Source organism: Podarcis pityusensis (genome assembly GCF_964106645.2).
Source record: "Podarcis pityusensis genome assembly, chromosome: 1".
NCBI lineage: Eukaryota > Metazoa > Chordata > Lepidosauria > Squamata > Lacertidae > Podarcis > Podarcis pityusensis.
In genome coordinates this window covers 89,483,694-89,496,097 of record NC_138028.1, presented here as the reverse complement: position 1 = coordinate 89,496,097, position 12,404 = coordinate 89,483,694, and the positions used below count along the sequence as shown (strand labels likewise).

Genomic DNA, 12,404 nt, shown 5'->3' with positions numbered 1-12,404 from the left:
AAATCCTGCCCCATATAGAGAGAGTGTGAGGAGAAAGAGACAGAGCAAGAGTTTGTTTATTCATTCATTTTGTTTGTTTATTCATTTATTTTATTTCAGCTATTTACTTGCCACTTAATCAATGAAGTTTCTAACTGGTGTGCATGCAGTTTACAAAACACATACAGGAGGTAAAAATGAGTCAAAAATAAATAAATAAATAATAAAAACAGAAAATCTCCAGCCTGCTGATATAGGAGGGACTTTGGCAAGTGCATGAAGTTCAACAGGAAGGGAGTTCCGCAGGATCAGACCCACAATGCTCAATGCATGGCTTCTGGTGGAACGAAGTCAAGGAGGACCAGGACCACTAACAGGAGTTTTGTTCATGTTGCTGTTACTTTTATAATCCAATGGACTGTGTTCTAAAAGATTAGATGGGAACTGGCATTGTGATGCACTTACTTGGAATTAAGTCCCCCCACTTGAAACAATGAAGATGTATCAACAGTACAGAAAGCAAGAGATATGAGAAAGTTGAAGGAACTGTTATCTGAAGGAGCTAAGAAGACTTAAAAATGGGGGACATGACAGCACTCTTCAAATATTTGATGGGGTGCAACATAGATGAAGGAAAGAAGAGGCTCCTCTGTTGTCCATGGAGGCAAGACTAGATCTAACAGGCTGAAGTTACAGGAGAATAGGTTTTGGATGAACACAGCTTAGGTCCAAGCATATCTGAGAAACCATATTCTCTCATATGAACCCGACCAGGTTCTGAGATCTTCGGGGGAGGATCATCTCTCAGTCCTGCCACCCTCACAGGCACACTTGGTGGGGATGCGGGAGAGGGCCTTCTTGGTGGCTGCTCCCAGACTTTCAAACTCCCTCCCTAGAGAGCCTCCCTCCATGTTGCCCTTCTCCTGGCAGGTGCAGACTTTCTTGTTCCAACAGGCTTTGGGGAATTGGCTGCTTTTAATTAACGGGCTGGTGCCGTGGTGTTTTTATTGTAATTATTGTTATATTTTAAACATATTTTATATGTAAATGTGTGTGTTTTTTAAATTCTATCTGCATTTAATTCTATTATAATGATTTATTTTTTAGTGGTTCTTGTTTTTAGCTGTACGGCGCCTTGAACCCAGCAGGGGAAAAGGTGGGATATAAATAAATTAGTAGTAGTAATAATACAGTTGTACCTTGGAAGTCGAACGGAATCCATTCTGGAAGCTCCTGCAGCCAATCGGAAGCTGAGGAAGCCCAGTTGGACGTTTGGTTTCCAAAGAATGTTTGCAAACTGGAACAATCACTTCCAGGTTTGCGGGGTTTGGGAGCCAAAACGTCTGAGTACCAAGGTGTTCAGGATCCAAGGTACGACTGTAATGTGAGGGAGGGGAGTCTTGATAGTAAGAGCAATATAGCTGTGGAAATTACATTGAGGGGCAGTGGTCTGATCCTCTCTGGAGGCCCTCATGCAGTGGTTGGACAAGAGAGGCTGGATTACAAGACCCCTACAGGACTCCTGGTTCTATGACTAACCTGGCAGCATTTCTGCGGAGAAGCAACAGGCGTCCACTATCTGCACTTTCCAGAAACAACTGACATTTCTGCCCATATAAGCTTTCCCAGCTGGATAAATAGGTCTCTGCCTTGGGTATTGCTTTTAAAAAATAATAATCAGATTTTTGTGTGTTTGGGGTTTAATTGTTTTTATTCAGTTTTTGGGATGCAAAATGATGATGATGTCTGGTGCTTGTTTACTTCTTCATGCCTATATTTTTCCTCCTTTCTCTGTGAGAAGGTGAATAGGAATGCATGATCCAAGTTTTCCCTTGTTTGCAGATTATTTTTTCCATTTAAGCCATGCTGGGTGTGGGGGAAGGAAGGATGGGGAGGTTCTTGCCTGAACAATGCCAAAGAAAAGATTGCATTACAGGATCAGTGTGTCATGATTTCCAGGGAAGTTTCAGGAGGGCCAAGAGAAAGATCTTCTCTCTGTTCTCCTGGAGGAGTCAACCTCCTGTTTCAAAATCGTGCTAAAGAATGTAACTTGGAGAAAAACAGTCAACATCATCACTTCAATCTTGACAATATGTATAAATGACAGATCTGTTGAAAGCAAGAGACTAATTTCCCCCCTCTAAACACTGAAAGCCATATAAGCAGAAAAACCTACTGTTTAGAAAGAGCAAACACAGGAGCCTAATCCAAGTATGATGAAATATGCATTTAATTAGTACTTCCAGTGAACAAAAATGAATTGTTCATGTATCACCCATTCTTAGAACAATCTCCTGACTCAGGTGGCTGTGAAGCCATCTTTTTGACACTAGCATCACTACTGTTTACGTGGAGCAGTGAAGTCACAGCTACATGGCTACACTGGAAAAACCAATCTGGTGCTTCTACCAGTGCATCCATACAGCCCCATCCTTGCCCCTACCCTACCCCAAACCCATCAAAATAAGTTGTAGGAATGCCAGTGTCTGAAAGGATCTTTTCGTAGTTCTGCCCCACAACACCATCTGATAATGCATTGCAATACCTGCCAAGTGCCCCAGAAAAAAGGGGCATCCCAGGTTTATTTTGTGCGAGACCACGGTGGTCATTTTGGGTACTGCATGAGAACTCCCCCCCCCCAAAAAAAATGCTTTTGGGGGGATGAGAGCGAGGTGCAGGTCATGTGACTCATTCGGGAGTTGGACAGTATGCATTGCACACCCCTGTTCTGCACACTGAATGACTATAGCTCTTAACAGTTAAGAGGATCCAGTTAAGGCCTAGCTCTGAATGCCTACGCCTAGCTCTGAATGCCTCACCATAACTTATCTGTACACTGTCTTTCTATAGTTAAGCCATGCTCAAGGCAGCTTAAAACATCAAAAATTTACATGTTTCCAAATGTATAATGAAATGTAAGTAGTTTAAAAGGATACATGAAAATGTCTCACTAAGTATGCAATGAGGTCAAACAATCCCTATAGAATTCATAAGGTCAACAATCACTGTACAAAAACATAATACCAATAACAACAAAAATTATCTGAAGTATCTGAAGAAGTGTGCATGCACACGAAAGCTTATACCCGGAGGAAACTTAGTTGGTCTCTAAGGTGTTACTGAACAATTTTTAATTTTTTTTTATTTTAACAAAAATTAAGCATCTCCAAAATTAAATCTTGACCTCCACAAAACCTTGTAAACAATTTCCTGATCCTTAGAGACTGTAGGCATTCTAACCAGCGGGTCTTGCAAGACTCCCATGTAAGGTTGTCTCTGGCCCCATGAGCAGCAGCAGCTTTTGTAGCTGGAGTCAGTCAGAACCCCATCCTCCCAGACCAGTTTGATATAGGCCTGCAGAAGGAAGCAGCTCTCACAGGACACAGAGTAAATATGGTTTAATTTACATTTTTAAAAAAGGAAGGATGGGTGGTGGTGACTGGCACTGGCAAAGGAAGAGGGGTGTGTGGGGAGCACACCGCCCCTGGCAGCGTGATCCTGGTGGGGTGCCATAGTGGCTGACCCCCGCCTATGCTGGGCGCCATGCCCCTGCAGGCGGCGCATCATGCCCCCAGGATGCATGCCATGCCCCTCTGGGCAGTGCGCCACACCCCCAGGATGTGCGCCATGCCCCGGGACGTGCACCAGTCACACCCCCACCTGCTCTCCGTCCCCTGGTGCCAGAGCATGAAGCTCCGCCACTGGTGACTGGTGTTGATACTAGCTATTGCTGTAATTATTACAAGGGACGGATATGGCCCTCCAGATGTTGTTGGACTCCTGTCATACACAGACAGCATGGCTTACAGTCAGGGATGATGGGAGCTGTAGTCCAACAACATATGGAAAGTATGGGTCTTGAAACTTACTGAGAATCTTACTCCACACATTGAAATAGCCCCACTAGCCACGAAACTTTGGTAGGGCCATGCTGAAAGTATCATGTTCAACCCCTGGTATCTCCTGACACAGCTGGAAAAGAGGCCACTGTCTGAGATCTTAGATAGCAGCTGCCAGTGAGCACAAAGGGATGCAGGTGGTGCTGTGGTCTAAACCACTGAGCCTCTTGGGCTTGTCGATAGGAAGGTCGGCGGTTCAAATCCCTGCAACAGAGTGAGCTCCTGTTGCTCAGTCCCAGCTCCTGCCAACCTAGCAATTCAAAAGCACCCCAGTGCAAGTAGATAAATAGGTACTGCTGTGGTGGGAAGGGAAATAGCATTTCCGTGCGCTCTGGTTTCTATCATTGTGTCCCATTGCCCCAGAGGCAGTTTAGTCATGCTGGCCACATGACCCAGAAAGTTGTCTGTGGACAAACGCTGGCTCCCTCAGCCTGAAAATGAGATGAGCGCTGCAACCCCATAGTTACCTTTAACTGGACTTAACTTTGCCTTTACCTTTAGATGGACCAATGGTTTGACTCACATAAGGCAACTTTCTAAATTCCTAAATCTGAGATAATTTCTATGTCCATACACACTGGTGAAAGAGACCTATCAACATGTGGATCCCAGTGCTATACAGTACCCTTCTCTTGTTGCAGTAAAGCAACAAATCAAAAGCAAAAAGAAAGACACATGAGGAAAAAAACCCTTTCCTTCAAATGTTTTGATTAGGAGAGGAGTTCATTCCTGACTCTGAGCAACGTTTGGTGTTGGCAACTGTTCATCACACAAAGGATGAAAACAGGAAACTCTCAGGATGAATGTCCTCCAAAATAGTCATATAAAGAAAACCTTGGTGTTGAGAATGCTGTAATCAGTAAATATTTTCTTGATGCCTCCGGGAGGCTGATTTGTTTTAGGCACTGATTATAAACATGCCATACAAGCTTGCTGCCGTGTTTTTCTTCTTTGCCTTCTGCAACTTGGAAAATCTTGAACGAAAGCCAATCAGATATAACATGAATGTGCCCCTGCTCTGGTAGAAAAAAATGATCAGTATGCAATTTATTATTAGAACTGGCCCTGTGAAATCTTTACTCACAGTGCAGCAGGCAGATAGAAGGCACTAAAAAACAAACAACTTGTTAAACTTTTGAGGTGGAACCCTAGAGTTGTAACCTGGCCATATCAGAGGATTAAATACTCTTTAGCCAATCTGACTAAAACCCGCAACCAAAATTTCAAAGAAAAGGAAAGGAAAATCAAATAATCTCATGGCGGGGGGGGGGGGTGTTGTACACATGTTACTGGTGCTGGAAATGGGGAAGGAAATCAGTTTTGTTTGCATTTTAATGAGAGACTACCTAATTTGCACTTTTTGAACCAGTAAGTAAATGAAAGCACAACCATCCTTTGAAATTCACACTTCTCTGAATTTTGCAATGCAATTCTCTAACCAATGCATGTGCTAGAGTAAAGCTCACAGTGTGTGTGTGTGTGTGTGTGTGTGAGAGAGAGAGAAAATAACATGTGAAATGCACTATATTATGGAAAAATGTTGACAATAATGTGTCCATTTCCATTAGTCAAAATTGCAGTGAAATGTGTTCATTGGGAGAAATTCTCACTAAATAGTTGACAAATGTGGAGAACTGACTTGAAGATTGAGGGGCAAAATGAGAAACTGAAAGAAACCAAAACTGACACATTTGTCCATCTCTAGTTGGAAAGCTGGGCTCACACTGTGGATGAGGAATCCAGTTCCATTGTTACTACTCCTAAAACAGTCTTCGCCTTTAGATTCTCCTGGCACATAATTAGCAGGCTTTTTAAACACACAAGCCTGTTTCTAAATCAGGCTTTTCCTCTTGGAGGACATTCTGTCCCCTCTCTACCCTGACCCCCTTCACACCCAGCCCAAACATTGTGCTACACACGTCTGGCATCAGCATGCTCGGCAGTGTGTGCGAGGCGTGCTGAAGTCACTTGCACGTGGATGTCGGAAGTGGGTGGCGTTGGGCGTGCTGACCTCGTCGTGCACACTCCCACGGTGTGTGTGGCCCTGGGTACCCGTGGTTGTGGTGGCAAGCTACCGCCACTGCTTCTGCGTGTCACATTCCTCCATGGGTTCATCTCCTGCAGTAGGCAATCTTCCTCCTTTCTAAGAGCAATCCACCTAGGTCCCTGTTCCAGGACAGTCCAGACTGCTTCATGGGAAATTTCCTCATCCTGCCCATCCGACTCCCTTTCAACAAAAAGCTGCTTTTACACTCCTTTTTAGCTGCCTCATTTTCACAGCTTTTACTGCCTGCAGCATATAAGCGTAAGAGGAAAGTTCAGACAAGGAGGAATTTAATAATTTAATGGCACAGCAGTCCCGTTCTTGTTTCCTCATTGTCTTATTTCTCAGCTTCCCTGAGGGAAGTTGCATTTGAGGTCAGAAGGAAAGAAAGAGAATTAGGCTGTTGTTTGTTCTCAGTGTGTATCCCATGCTCTACATTTAGCCCAGTTCAAGTGGGACTGGGAATGGTCTAATATGGATATTTCCCTTGGGGAACAAGGACAGCCCTTGATGAACCCACGGTAATATGGGGCCAGCGATAGGAGGCTCTAAGCCTCCAATAAGGTTAAAAATCCAGCTGAATATCAAGTTCTGAACATGCAGATGTTTGGTAAGCTGCAGGGCCAGAAATCACACTTTGAAATTCCCAGCCTGCATTCTCCATAGTCAGTCTTCTGTTAATCCACTTTTCTCTTTGGTGTCACACACCATTCATGTTCATGGCTTTTTCTCCTACATCATCCTGTGACATACGTTAAAAGCCTGCAAAGATAAACCAAACAGTTCCCATATCTGATGTATCCTGGGGGCTGATAGATTGTACTCAACAAAATGCCAGTTTTAGTCAGGGCTTTTTCTTCTTTTTTTCAGCTGGAACTCACCGGAACATTTGAAGCCATTCCCAGGGTGGGGCCTCTGTTGCATGCTGACAGCTTCTAGAAGCCATAGGTGAGAGATGAATGCACAATGTGCACTATCCCAGAAGTAACGTGATGTGTCCCTCACGAGAGGAAGTACCCCGACCCTAACACCCCATATGCTCCCTTGCAGTGCTTCTGACATTATTTGTAACATCATTTGTATTTGTAACATTTACCACCCATTGATCGCCCATGTGGTCCCAAAGAAGTTTCCAACATAAAATAATATGATAATAATAGTAGTAAAAACAGGGCAATCACGGCAGTAATGGCACAATGCTAGGGATGGGATTTTTCTGAAACTCTACACGTCAAGCTAATCCGCATGGATTATTATTTTTCTAATTCCCACCTCGCTCCTTGATCTCAGAGGCAAGGATATTATTATATTTTAGCCAGTTCTGCTAAAAAATATTGTCAATTCCACATATTATATGCATTAATATGCACATTATTGTTTGCCTATTATACACATACGCACTCCCAGTTTGTGTATAACTGTAAAAATAATGATGTATTAATATATATAAAAAATTATGCTGCAGAAATATAGTACCACATGGGGTTTGACTCTTTTACACATATTATTCATATTCATATTAGGCAGGCTACTTTGTTGTTCTGCTTCCAATGCATGCTGAAACATTTTGTTCAGGCAAGTCTATCCAGACAGATCATTGGGGGGTTCCCCCCCCCAAAAAAATGTTGAACCACTCCTGTTCTGCAGCCTATTTGCTATACAAACAGTAAGGTAATGTGGTCAGGGGTGGACTTTGGGCTCTCAAATTTCGGTGGTGCCCTGTGTGGCACTAAAATTCAGCGCTCCCTTGCCTCTCACACTCCATTCTACAACATTGTGCCTGTGTCCCCAACAGCATGGCACTCAGTTTAGCCACTCCAGTCATACTATTCTAAAACTGCTTCTGATGCGGGTGAGAGGCCAAAACAGGAATAACAAGCTGGAGGGCTGCAGGACTACAACTCCCATCATCCCTCACCATTGGCCATGCTGACTGGGGCTGATGAGATGAAGGGCAACAGCTCCGCCATCTCTGTGTGCTTTTTAATGTTTAATGTTTTATTATGTTTTTATATATGTTAGAAGCCACCCAGAGTGACTGGGGTAAACCAGTAAGATGGACAGGATACAGATATTGTCGTTGTTGTTGTTGTTGATGATGATGATGTTGGATGTGGGAAACAGGCTGAAATCCTTGCTTAACAATGACATTCATTGTGCGGCCATGTGCAATTTCTGCTTATCAATTTAACCTAAACAGGAAGGCAGTTGTGAGGCTAAAATGATTTTCTGAACCCCTTAGAACAGAGGTTTTCAACCTTCTTTAGTCCACAGCTCCCTTGACCAACTGCATTCTATCTGCGGCACCCCTGTGGGGCTCAGGAGCCCAGTTATGTCACCACTTGCCTCACACTTTTTCAAACACCCTCCCTTGTGGAGTCTTCCCTCAGCCTCTTCTCCTCTCCCCTCTCCTTAGGAGTCCTCTGGGAAGCTGCTGCTGCCGCCCCTGGTCTCTGAGCTGCATGCCCCACCCCCCCGCCACAAAGAGAAGTATTTCCTCACACTGCCCTGCAGGGGCCTGGGACTTGTCTGTCCATTCCCAACAGCAAGGGCTGGTGGACTGGCTGGCTGGGCTCCCTCACCCACTTGCTTGCTTACTCTGAGGCCACCTCAGTTCCTAGCAACCAACACCCCCTGGCCAGCCACAGAGGCACCATTCGCCTGTGGAGCTTGTAGACAGGACTGCCGCAACAAACAGTCATTCAAGCCTTTGGGAGGCAGAGACATGAGAGCGCATCAGAGGAGGTAGAGAAGGAAAGAGGGACAGTGGTCAGTGTTGCCCGCAACACCCCTGACCCTCATTCAAGGCACCCGAGGGTGCCATGGCACACTGGTTGAAAACCACTACCTTAGAGAATCAGGGTGCTAATACAGTGGAACCTTGGTTCTCGAACGTCTTGATCCTCAAACATTTTGGCTCCTGAATGCTGAAAACCCAGAAGTAAGTGTTCTGGTTTTTGAACGTTTTTTGGAAGCCAAACATCCAATGCGGCTTTCAGCTATTGTTTCCAGGGTGCCTACACCAATCGGAAGCTGGGCCTTGGTTTTCAAACATTTCAGAACTCAAATGGACTTCCAGAATGGATTACATTTGAGAACCAAGGTACCATTGTATATTAATCTCCAACTTAACAGAATGCACATCAGCTTATCCTCTTTCCTTGCAGAGAAGTCACAGTGTGCTATGGGAATACCTGGCACCAAAATGATTCTCATCAAAATGCAAGAAGAAACTATGCCTTCTGAACTCGAATTGTGTTGGGCTCTGCATTAGCTCCCCTGCCAGGGTGATCATGACACAATCACCGTGTTGCTGCACTGTCTGGCTTGTTTCCCGGGTAGTTGTGAAAGCACTTTGTAATCAGACAGAAGATCAAGAAAACAGTGCCATTCGAGCAACATTCCCCTGGGCTATGTGATACTGTAAATGTACGGAAGCATCGATATCAGGTGTTACTTGTCAGCAGGGTCCTGGATCTGCAGCACACTGTGATACTGGGTTCAAATCTTCATTTAGTTTCTGGGTGACTGAGCTAGCTGAAACTAGCATATACCACATTGTTATGAGGATAAGCTAGATGGGGAGTGAAGCCACTGATCAGCTGCTAGGCCATGTTCAAGGTCTTGAACCCTAAAGCCCTGAACCACTGAAGCCCAGGTCACCTGAAAAATGGCCTGTCCTTGTATAGATATGCAAGATCACTTAGATTATCTGGGGAAATTCCACTTGTGGTACAACACCCTACAGAATACGATAGGTTAGTAATTCCAAAATGGGCATTTTCCTGCTATAGCTCCTGTACTATGGAATGCCTTTCAACTTTGTCATACATGAAACCACCAGTTGCTTCAGATGTCTTTATAAAGGCTTATCTTTCTGCCCATACTTTCCCTTACCCATAATACCAGACCCTGTTTTATGTATTTGAATTCTCTGAATTCTGGTTTTTATATGCTTTTATGCTACTGCTTTGTTGGTTTTATGAGGCATTTTTGTTTAATGTTATTGTTTGTTTTTATATTGTATATCACTTAGAGATATTTAAAATATTAGGCAATTTATAAATGCTTTTAAACAAAACAAAACAAATATAGAATCAAAGTATCAAAAATTGTAGAGTTGGAAGGGACCTTGAGGGTCACCCAGTCCAACCCCCTGCAATGCCCAATGTGGGGCTTCAACCCACAAGCCTGAGACTGAGCGCCTCATGCTCTACCGACTGAGCCTGCAGGCACCATGTTGACAGCCCCTGACTTACATCGGCCCTGCAAGATAGGCAAGTACTATCATTAACATAACACAGAGGGCAAGGAGGAAGCTGAGTCTGAGAAGTTGTGCTCGAGAAGACCCAAAGTTATATCATGATCTCATGGCAGAGGAGAGGTTAGGACTGGGGACCTTGCAATTTATAGCTCCTGTTTCTTATCACACCAGTGTATGCCACCAATTTCTTTCCTCCCACTTTTATCCCCTGGATAAATTAGTGTCATCAGTTTGGGAAACACTTCCCCCAAACCTGCAAAACCTGTTTAGCCAAAGGCCAAAGTGGACCAAGCACACAGCTTCATTCACGCTGCTTTTTGCTCGCTGACGCTATGTTTCCTTTGCCTTCAGGTCTCAGAAACAAACAGACACAACCATATATCTCAAAGCTGAACATAGGGGACCGGGGGTGGGGGCAGGGAGCTCTCTGTGCAGAGAGTCAGAAAAGCTGCCACAGCAAAGAGAGAAAATGAAAGTCCTATTGTTAAATTCTCCCCTGCACAATTTTGGCAGCGTAACCATTTCCCACCCTCCTCCCCTGAAAACTCACTCTTTTTTTTACCTTATATTACGTTATACATTGCTGGCATGAGATGCATTGGGCTCTCGATTTGAAAGTAAGATGCCTTTGTCTCAACTTGTTGCTTGCTGGAGGTGGAAAGGTCCTGGTTAACTGAGGGATAGAAGGGCTAAAGGGGGGGAAAAAAAGTTAGTGCTTATCTGCAAACTGGTGCCCCTCCCCTCCTCCTCCTCGTGTGAGCTGGAGAGGCCAAACTGAATGACACATGTGCTGTTTCCTTTTCCAGTGGTAAATGGTCAAGAACCAGACAAGAAGCTCCGGAACAAGAGCTGCTTTCTCTCCTGGTTTCTCCCAGTCCGGCCAGCTGTTGCAGCTTCATCTGCCTTTGGACTGCGGATAGGGAAGCCCGACTGACTGTCAGTAGAAAAAAAAAATAATTTTAAAAAAAGACAGGCGGAGAGAGAGGGGGGCAGTTTTGAATGCGTAAAGGATGGCTTCTCAAAACAGTACAACATCTGCTCCGCGTGAGTACTTGATATTTCTCTCTCCCCCCCCCCCATACTATAGTGGCAAACTGTACAACTCCTAGCTTAAGTTTATTGCAAAGTTTTTATTATATATAGTTGGATACATCTGTATCTACAGAATCCAAAGAGATTGACTTTCTAAAGTGTGTCCTTGAAACGTTACTCCCTTCCTTCCTGCATTTGTGAGTGTGGATGTGGGAAATCGGCAGAGAGAGAGAATGTGGAGAAGTCGAGGCAGGAATCCAAACATAACAGTCCTTGTAGAAGATAAAATCCAGATTTAAACTTCTGAATCGTTACTGTTCACTTACCAAGAAAGTGTTGTTTCAAGTAGGAATTAATCGTATTTCATAAAAAAAAAAAGTAAAGAAGTTTTTAGCTGTTTAATATCCTTCCCCCACTCCCCTCTTTCTCTTTCCTGGGACATTACTGCCTCACTCAATATACAGAAATGGAACTGTCTATGTAACATGAGAGCCAAGCCTCAAACTGTCAGACTATATTTAGCCACAATGCATTTTTGTTTTCACTAACTGTAGCAAAACAGGCGTGAGGCAACTGAACGTTAGAAAAATGAAGGGGAGAGGAAAGCGGGGTGTATTTCCTGTTTCTCAAATTCCTTACACTTTGGTGAAAAGTTATACCAGGAAGAAAGTTAGTCCAGGAAGATTTGGGTGGGCGGTTAGGGAGACAGAAGCACACCAGTTTCTGCTATGGAGTTTTGTCAGTCCTGAGTGAGCTTTTGAGAGCAAAAAAGTACTAACTGTAGATTTCCAAAAGAAGCACTGAAGCAGATTCTAACCTGGAGATCATATTACCAGTATGGGAATGATTCAGTTGAAACCAGTTTAATAACATTACTGCCATTAAGAACTGAATTATGAATATCTGTAATAATTAAAACATAATCATCATTTAATGTATTATTGCTGCTGCTGCTGCTGCACAGTCAGTTCATATGGAACTGTTCAGAGCTGCATGTAAAGTTTCACAAACAAGACTCTGCCCCGAGGAACTTACAGTCTATCACCAACAGAGAGGGATACACAGAAGGGAGAGAGAGACCAAGGTAGTAAGGGGTGGAGATCATCTCTTCTTCCTACTATGTAACTGGTGCAAACTGCATGGGTCCTCCCTGGCAGGATGTGTGTCAAAGTACTGACATATCTAT

The 12,404-nt window shown here is 44.0% G+C and overlaps 1 long non-coding RNA gene across 1 annotated transcript; it reads right to left on the bottom strand.

The window, feature by feature from the left end:
* Positions 1-228: 228 nt before the first annotated feature.
* On the bottom strand, positions 229-11,981 carry LOC308479579. Its single transcript, XR_013987736.1, has 3 exons — positions 11,545-11,981; positions 10,749-10,875; positions 229-404 (listed from the first exon to the last, which is right to left on the bottom strand). It is a non-coding gene; the product is annotated as an uncharacterized lncRNA (long non-coding RNA).
* Between the last annotated feature and the right edge of the window lie 423 nt (positions 11,982-12,404).